The sequence below is a fragment of the Molossus molossus genome, unplaced genomic scaffold (genome assembly GCF_014108415.1).
Source record: "Molossus molossus isolate mMolMol1 unplaced genomic scaffold, mMolMol1.p scaffold_m16_p_1, whole genome shotgun sequence".
NCBI classification, from domain to species: Eukaryota; Metazoa; Chordata; class Mammalia; order Chiroptera; family Molossidae; genus Molossus; species Molossus molossus.
The window spans coordinates 22,583,535-22,591,720 of NW_023425344.1; the positions used below are offsets into that span (position 1 = coordinate 22,583,535).

An 8,186-nucleotide genomic window follows, 5' to 3' on the forward strand; every position below is an offset into this window, starting at 1 on the left:
GACCTCACCAGGGGCTTTGGATGGAAAAAAAGCTGGTGTTCCTGAAGTGCCTTTCCACTGTGGACTTCACCTCAACGGCAGATCTTCCGCCAGCACCGGAGCAATTTGTTTCTCTCCTCTTCCCTCTGATGCATTTTCATTTTAACCTTTTTGCAAGAGTCATCGATATGTCTGCCAGTCGGTGTTGGAGGAAATGTTTGTCAAGATCTCTAAAGTTATTACTTTTTTTTTTTTCCCTTTTCATTTCAAAGGAAAAGGACAATTTTTTTGGAATATCAGAAAAAGAGAAGAGTGCTCCTTCGGCAGCACATCCACTGCAATTGGAACGATACGGAGAAGATTAGCGTGGCCCCTGCGCGAGGATGACACGCGAGTTCGTGAAGCGTTCCATGTATTTTATTTTATTTTTTTAAAGAGAAGATTTGTGAAGGGTAATTCCTGTGAGAGCTGATGAGACTAATCTTCCTTGAATGATCATGACTCCTTATAACAAGGACTAAAACCATTCTCTTTTCAAATGGATTTTTTTTTTTTTATTGAAATAGCTTGTTCAGTGGGATGGCAATTTAGATGCATGTAACTTTCTTGATTGTCAAGTTTATAGTGAACCCCATTTATCCTTGAATCATTTCCATTTCCTCATGCATGACAGAGAGAGAGAAACTGCAAGAAGATTTTGTAAAAAAAAAAAAAAGTAAATTTACCTCCATTGTTTATTCACAGATTGAAAATAAAATTGAACAATAGGTGGTCTGATTATGTATTTCTATTTTCAGTATCCATAACAGAAATAATAGCAATAGTGAAAAAATAATAACTGCCATTTGCTTGCTGTCTGGAAAGCATGCCAAGTCAGAGGACAGCCGCCAGAGCAAATCTTACTTTAAGACGATTTCACTCATTAAAGAAATTCATAAAATTTGTTACACCCCGTGCACTGAAGGCTGGATTGCTTACACCATTTGTGAAATGGTGCAAAAAAAAAAAAAAAAAAAATAGCAAGTGCATTTTATACTTGACTGCCATTAAACCACTGCCAGACCATCCGTTGTGCACTATTTATAACTTTTAATGCAATAGATTTAATGCAGCGCAACCCCAGTCATTTCTGGAGCACATGCCATGTTCAGTATAACACACTCGTTTTTTTCTCCCTCCTTTTTTCCTACTTCTCAGAAAGGATCAGAGTACGAGTGCATTCAAGAAGAGCTTTTGGAATGTCTCACCGTAAAACCTGTGACTCAGGTGTAACCTCTGATTTCATTTCACTGCCGCGGCGCAGAAACGGAGTCTTCTTATTCTTCAGCGGGATTCTAACAGCCCTCCTTAGCTTTGATTCTCTGTGCTTGCACTGACAGAGCAAACAAAAAGCAGAAACCCTCTGATATCCAGTGGAAAGTACATACTAAAGATGAGAAGAACAATGAATAAACTTAGTACTATATTTTGATCAGTAAAAGGGATAGCATTGCTTTTCCTCTAGTAGAAATAATCATTTTATATGTAAGTTTAAATATAAAACCTTATATCTTCATGAGAATCTACTTATAAATTCCTTGGGAGCTAAGTAGAGGTAACAGTAGCCTACGCTAGTTCTCTATTGCGGTAAAGAGATAAGTTGCACGTAAACATCTCTGGATGAAGTGACTGCGTGGCCATTATTTGCTTCAGTTTGCTCATCAGCCCAATTCAGTTGAATAATTTAGGGATCAGAATAAATGTTTAAACATGAGCTACTCTTTCTGCAAGTATATAGCCTGATCACAATTTTTTTTTAATTTTGCATTTTCAAATGTCTAGCATGGTATTAATAATAAAAAATTAAATAATGTTTTTGAATTTTTACTTTGTGCCAAGCACTGCTACAGCAGATGAAATAGACAATTACAGTAGATTAAGGATATAAACTGCAGGTCTTTGCCAATGTGCTACCGTTCCACATCCACTCTTGGAAAGGAATAATTCTTTGCATCTACCGTTTAGGTTTATGTTAAAAGCTTTAGAATCGATTCATCTGAGTTAAAGTTTTGAATCTCCAATTTGCTAGCCCAATTTTCCTGAGCATACTACTCAAATCCTCTGAATCCCTCCCTTCGTTTGTAAAATGTAGTTACAGGACTATGTGTCTGACGTCGCCTTCACAGACTCATTACAGAATTAGGTCAGTGAATGTATTTAATGTCCCACGTACAGAGCTTGCTAGGTAGTTAGTCTGCCAATAATTGAAGCTACTATTAGTACTTATTTTCATTCATTGTTTTACTTGTTATTCATTATTTTAAGGTGTTGTTTTTACTTAAAGGATATTTTCTTTCTTCCAATCTCACATTTTTAAAATTGATGTATAGTTTTTTGAAATCCTTGTCATTTGGGAGGGAAAATCATGCACATTTTTACAGTGGTTATTTATCAGCAGTGTTTAAATAAGCTGTTTGTTGCCTGCTAGTGGGAAGAATATCTACTGCTGTTCTCATCTCCTGCTTTTACAATGTCACTCCTTTTGCGGAATGGAATCCCTAATTTCTTCCTACTTTCCCCCCTCTTCTCATTGTTGGAGGCTATTCCACTGCAGTTAACCATACAGTCAGTCACCCACACAACCAGCCACCTTCTCTCTTGTGCTTCTTCTTCTTTTAAAAAAAAATAATTTAATTATTTACTTATTTATTTTGTTACAGATGTCCCTCCTTTTTCCCAAATTCGCACCCTCCTCCTCGCTCCTACCCCACTCCCACCTTCACAGTAGTGTTGTCTGTGTCTATTGGTTGTGCATATACGCATATAAATTCTCTGGTTTATTCTATTCCGGTCCTCTCCAACTCCCCCTTGCTCTGAGGTTTGTCTGTCTGTCCCCGACTTCCATGTCTCTGGCTCTATTTTGTTCATGAGCTTCTTTTTAACTGACAATAACTATTTTGAAGTATCATTGTTATGCCAGCAGAGACCTGGATTCTAGAATTCAAGTTTTAAACACACTATCTGAAATTATAATATTAAACATAGTTTTGATATGTGTTATAGAAGTTTCTGGAGGAAGTCACTCATGTTTGTGGAGATAACTTAAGATTCTCAGTGTTGAACAACTGATTTAGAATTCCAAATATCTTCAGCTATTCAAAATATTTAAGCTCTGTCACACACTTTGATTTATATTAAAAATTAAAAAGCTAACACTTTTAATGTAGCCCAAATGTTTTAAGTAGGATTATTTCAATATATTTGGGGACTGATAATAAAATAAATATTTTTTCAGTAAGAAAAAGGAGAGAGAGAGATTTTGTGGCACTGTGAAAACACAGTTTTATAATATTTCAGAGTTGAATCATTCTGTTGGAACTTATCAAAAATAGATTGTAGATTAAAGGTTAGAATTTATGCAGAGGCAGTAATGGTGTATAAACCTAAGCATTAATATTTACTCTCTTATTAATGCTGTTCTAACAATTATAGCATAAAAAGTATTGTCTACCTCTTTGTTTATTCTCAAAATTCATGAGATAACATATAAGAAACATGTATAAAAGCAATAAATATTTTTGCTTTTAATATTTGAAATTTTTCAGTTGCAAATATATAGAGTGGCACAATATTTTTTATGATTTCATTAATTTATTTTATATGATAAACTATTTGTTTCTTTCTCTTTTAAATACATTCCTATGCTTGCCAAGGAGTGTTAAGTAACTTAATTTTTATTACATTATATTTCATAGGTATCTTCCTTTTCCCAATTTGGATGTTTTTAATTCTATGCTAAATATCAAGCAAATACTTAAAGGTCAAGTTAAAATTCATAGTCTTTATGGATGCATTTGATTCACTTTTGGCCCTCAATTATTTTGAATGCTTATTCAAATTGATAAATATACTTATAAAATATTTAGAAACATTCTTAAAATCCTCAAATTTCATGTTTGAAAAATTAATGAAAGTTCCCACGTGGAACAATTAAAACACACCAATAATCTGCCTTAGAATTTTAGGACATACAGTTGAGCTAAACAACTCCCCTGCAAGAACACAATAATACTTTGCAGAGAAAGAGATGCATTTCAAAATGCGTACAATACACAATTGAATGAAATAAGAATTATTGTTGCTACTCTAACAAAAATACAATGAAAATGAAGAGAAATGAGATGGGTAATTTTGGCCAAGAAAATTGACATGTGCATTGCATCTCAAGGATAGAAATGACTTCAAAAATAACAACAATGAAACAGTCAAGTAGAAAACACCCCGGGTAGACTAGGGAAAGCAATCTGGCTGTGTCAAGAGTTTGCTAATTTGTACAGTACTCTAGCTGCTCTCACCTAGAGGAGTTGGCTTGTAACAAGAATTTAGAATGATTTTACAGACTGTAGATTATATTTTTAAAAATCAATGTTGTTTGTGAATAAAAGTGACATTGATGGTATTATGCTCTGTGAAGGCAAATTAACGCAAGAGTAAGTAATATAGGTATGAGAAAAGAGAAAACAGCAAAGGCACTGATCCATAAGCAATAAATTATTTTTTAGCAGAGTAAATAATTAGAAGTGTGGAAGAAGGATGGATACTGTTAGTATTCTGAGAATTAGAGTAACTAGTAGCAATGAGATTGCATCATACAGAAAGTGGTTTTATACTTCAATGTTGTTTTTATGCCCCCGTCATTTTGCTTAAAGATGACTTGCTTTTGACACTTTTGAAAATACTTAATCCACAAGTACCAGTCCTGTCAGTGTGTCCACCAAAGGTGCTACTCTGTAGAAACATATTTTTCACCTTTAGGATTTACATTTTGCTTTCTTATATTTGGGCCTATGTGTTTCCATGGCATTATGCTTACTCAAGGATTGGTGGGACCCTTGGCAACAGTGGCAATAGCCAGAGGTGCCCGGTGATACCAAGTTTAAGAAAAGCATCTTGCAGATTTTTTCTTATGACATCTGTGAAATTGAAGTGCAGAGAAGTCTCCTTTCTGACAGACTTGCCACATTGGCTCCATATGTCTCTGTACATTTAGGGACACCTGCTCATGCTGGTGTGCCAAAAGATTTAGAAATTCAAAAAAAGAAACACACACACACACACACACACACACACACACACACACACAGAAACGGACTCTTCTCAATTTATGGCCCTATCTCCATATCCAAATACCAATCAGTGATACAGTCACTTGGTGAATCAAATATTTTCTGTATTATATATATGTTATTTCAGACAAATCAGGATTTACATAATTGTTATAATAAAATATTTCAGGTCGTTTCCAGGGAGCTCAGTTGATTGGGGCATTGTCCTGATATGCCAAGGTTGCAGGTACAATCCCCAGTCTGGCCACATACAAGAATCAACCAACAAATGAATGCACAAGTAAGTGGAACAACAAAAATCACTGCTTCTCTCTCTCCCTCCCTCCCTCTTCCTTTCCTCTTTCTCTCTAAAATAAATATTTCAGGTAATCAACTGTATTTAAATGTGTGTGTACAAATCTCAAAATCTTTCTTTTCTATACATATATCTTAATATAATTTGTACACTAACATGTGACAAAATCCTTAAGCTGGTAAAACAAAACAAAACAAAACAACAACAACAACAAACATGAGATACACATATATTCTCCATTTCAAGAACATACTCTCACAGTAAATTAATGAGATTGAATTAATGCAAATTAATTGAGAAGTTGAATCTGGAAATACCTCTTACTTAAGATATTGTTTAGCTTTATTTTCTATTATATCAATATTATGAATAATTAGCCAAATGAGTAATTGCATAGTAAGTTTTTAATATAAATAATATTTTGTCTTATTAAAACATACTTTTTGGAGTATATTCACCATGATATTTCAAAACATTAAGGATGAGCTTTCTAGTAATTACACAGTCTAGGAATTGAGAGCATATTGGAATAAACATGGTCATGGACAAAATTTAGCATTTTTTAAAGATCAAAATATCAGTGGGTTGCTGTTTTTAGCCTTGAGTCTGAGGAATTTTTTGCAAAGTCTCTGTGTAAGTGATAACTTGCATTTAACCAAACCATTAATAGGAGAAATCTAATTCAATGTCACTAACTGCAGATAATCTTCAAATCATGTTAAAATGCATAGATGAATTTATGTTTCATTCTATAATCCCTCAAATAATTTACTTTATTTTTTACTCTGTGTTAGGTCCTAGGATCACAAAGATGAACACAATAGGATTCTCACCCTTAAGGAGCTCTGGCTTAGTAGGCAAGGCAGATACATCAACACATATGCATTTTTAATGTGAAGTAGACGTGGATTATGGGTAGTGGATTTATCCTGCATAGAGTAGGATCTCAGAAAGGTTTTGTTAAGTGAAATAGTAGATTATATCTATGTTTTAAGAAAACAGTACTAGTGAGAGTGTGGATGGTGACTGAAGGAGTGATTTATTGCGAGGACAAATTGAAGCTTATTTTAACAACTAGCGACGGTTTGGAAATTTCTGTATATTAAGAATCTTAAGTTGCCTTTTAGGTCAGGAAAAGCTTTCAGTGACAGTTTCACTGAAAAATATGTTTTTTTTTAAAAAATTATTAAATGAAAAGAGAGAAGAACATGGATTTTGACTGAAATATAAGTTTTAGAGTTGTTTAAAAAAGCCCTGGCTGGTTTGGCTCAGCGGTTAGAGCGTCAGCCTGCGGTCCAGAGAGACCCGGGTTCGGTTCCTGCTAAGGGCACGTACCTCGGTTGCAGTTTGTCCCAGCTCTGGTTGGGTCATGTAGGAGGTAGCCACTCGATGTGTCCCTTTCGCATCGATGTTTCTCTCTCTCTCTCTCCCTCCCACTCTATCTGAACAAAAACTGTAAAAAATGTTCTCGGGTGAGGATAAAAAAAAAAAAAAAGTTAGATATCATATAAGCCAATACCCTTATTTTGTAGGTGCTAAACAGAGGCCCAGAAAGGCGAAAGAAAATGCCTATTAAAAAACCTAAGGAATAACTAAGCCATGGTTTTAGTCCAGTTAGAGTGACTACTTCTCACAAGAAACCTAGTTACTCAGTCTAGTCATAGATACACACCTGTAATCATGAAAGAAAAGCAACCACAAAACATTTAGGGACTCGAATTAAAAATACAGGAAGAGGAATTTGTTTAAGGGTTCTAGTGCTCAGTTCCAAATGACGAGATAAGGACTTTGCACCCTTGTTGTAATTGCACTACAGAGGTGTAGTCATTCAGAATTAATGCAAATTTCCTGAAGATTTTAGGTGCAGAAATAAACAAAGGCCGCCCAGGGAAGAACAAGCAGAGCGTGTACTCAGAGTTTGCTGGATCAGAAGAGCCAGCCGTCATCAGGTGAAGGTGCTGGCAGGGGAGGAAGCTTTCCAGTTGTGCTGGGGTGGAAGTCCTTGGCGTGGAGAAGCTGGAATCATGCCAACGAGAAGCACGAGGCATCCTATGTGATAAGGTCGGAGAGCATATTTGGTTTACAGTGGCTAGGAAATGCATTCACAATTGGCGTTCTCTTGCTTTTGTCCATACATATAACAGGACTGCCAACCAAATCCGTTCCTGTCGAAAACTCATTGAATGTTTAAGAGAAAAAAAGTAAATGGGCAGAGGTTGCTTGTATTTCTTTTTTCCGTTTTTTTCAATGAAATCACATGCTCTTGGATAAATGTTGGTTTCACTTTCTCACTCAAATGTCTGTCTTTTCTTTGAGTTTACTCATACTGAGTAAGCCATGTTCTTTTACAAATAATTTTAGCTAAAAATGATCCTTTTCTTCTATCCGTGGCTGACAATCATATGCAAAATGATGGGTTTTATAACTTACAAGGTATATGATATCTCTCCTGCTTAAATAAAAGTGATAGATGATAACCACAAATCAACATTTAACATTTCTTTTTTTTAAAATCCTCACCCGAGGACATTTTTTTATTTTCTTTTATTCATACAGAACAGAAGGGAGAGAGAGGAAGCAAGAGAGAGAGAAACATCGACGTGAAAGGGACATATCAAGTGGCTGCCACCCTCACAACCCCAACCAGGGCCTGGACAACCGAGGTACGTGCCCTTAGCGGGAACTGAACCCCGGTCTCTCTGGACCGCAGGCCGACGCTCTAACCACTGAGCCAAACCAGCCAGGGCTAACATTTCTTTTTCTCCTTTATCTCAATATACTTCTTTAAAGACAGGACAGAGAATGGT

The 8,186-nt window shown here is 35.6% G+C and overlaps 1 non-coding gene across 1 annotated transcript; it reads left to right on the top strand.

Moving 5' to 3' along the window:
- The first annotated feature begins 291 nt into the window (after nucleotides 1-291).
- Nucleotides 292-397, top strand: LOC118621452. The gene has a single exon (XR_004957695.1). It is a non-coding gene; the product is annotated as a U6 spliceosomal RNA (small nuclear RNA).
- Nucleotides 398-8,186: the final 7,789 nt, after the last annotated feature.